Genomic DNA, 1,196 nt, shown 5'->3' on the forward strand with positions numbered 1-1,196 from the left:
GGCACAGAAGCGCAAGTCGGAATTCTGGATTCGAGGCTGGCGGTGTCTCTGATTCACTCTGTGACTGGGGCTGAGCCATTTAACCTCTCTGTTTCTAAATACCCTCATCTATAAACGCAGGCTAACAACGCCGTTCTCCCTGCCCCTGAAGGGGAGGCAGTAAAAATGAATGAAATGTCGGGGAATTACTTCTAAGAGCCATCGATTAGAAATACAGCATATGGTCTTAATGAGAGCTTGTTTCTGCCACAAATTTTTCCCTGCTCCCTATGATCACTACAGCTAGAGTGCCACGGAAATCAACTTCTCTCTTCAGCTATCTGCACATGCAGCTCTTAAAATCACAGAGCTCTTTAAAACAGAACTCCTGCCTGCTCTGGGTATGCATTGCAAGGCCATGACTCCTGGCTCTGTTCTACATAGAGCCACACAGCCTGGATTTTCTGAGACAGTGGTGATTTAAAATATTCTATCCCATTGTCAGACCATGTGTTGGAACATGTGTCAGATCACGTGTCCTGATCATTGCTTCAGAAAATATGGTTGCTCACACCTTCACGGGAAAGGAAGGAAGCACCTGCTTGCTGCCTAAAGATCTCTTTGGAAACGGATGGGAATACGCAATAAAGCTGTAGAGAGACCAGTTGATTGATTGAGCAGTGGATATATACACAGGGAAAGGGGAGGGTGCTAATTCGACTCAACCGTTACTATGTGCCAAGTCAGGTAGGGTGAATTATTTCTTTATTAAGTAACTAAGCTGATGCTGGGCACTGGAGTAAAGACTGTGATTACGGAAAGTAATACACAATATCCCTGGTCTTGGCAGCTTGCAGTCCAGTGAGAAAGAAAGATGGGTCACAATTAACAAGCTGAGGACCTGCTTTGGAGCTATAATGAGAGCAAAGATGGTTTGTGGGAAGGCAGGGAGGGCTTCACAGAGGTGGTGACACCATGGCTGAGTACTGATGGATGAGCAGAAGCTCAGCAGAGAGGCTAAGAAGGAGAAGGCCTTCCCAACAAGGTGGATGAGCCCTGCAGGGACCTTATAGCAAGCTCTGTTGGTGCCCCACCCATGTCCCTCCATCTACCCTGGAAGGTACCCGAAAAGACCTCCCAAATACAATGAGGGCTTCCTGAAACTCCATTGGAAGGTGTTCTCTGGCTTCCGACACCTGCTCAGCTGGCCACCATGT

This window comes from Desmodus rotundus, chromosome X (assembly GCF_022682495.2).
Source record: "Desmodus rotundus isolate HL8 chromosome X, HLdesRot8A.1, whole genome shotgun sequence".
Lineage (NCBI taxonomy): Eukaryota > Metazoa > Chordata > Mammalia > Chiroptera > Phyllostomidae > Desmodus > Desmodus rotundus.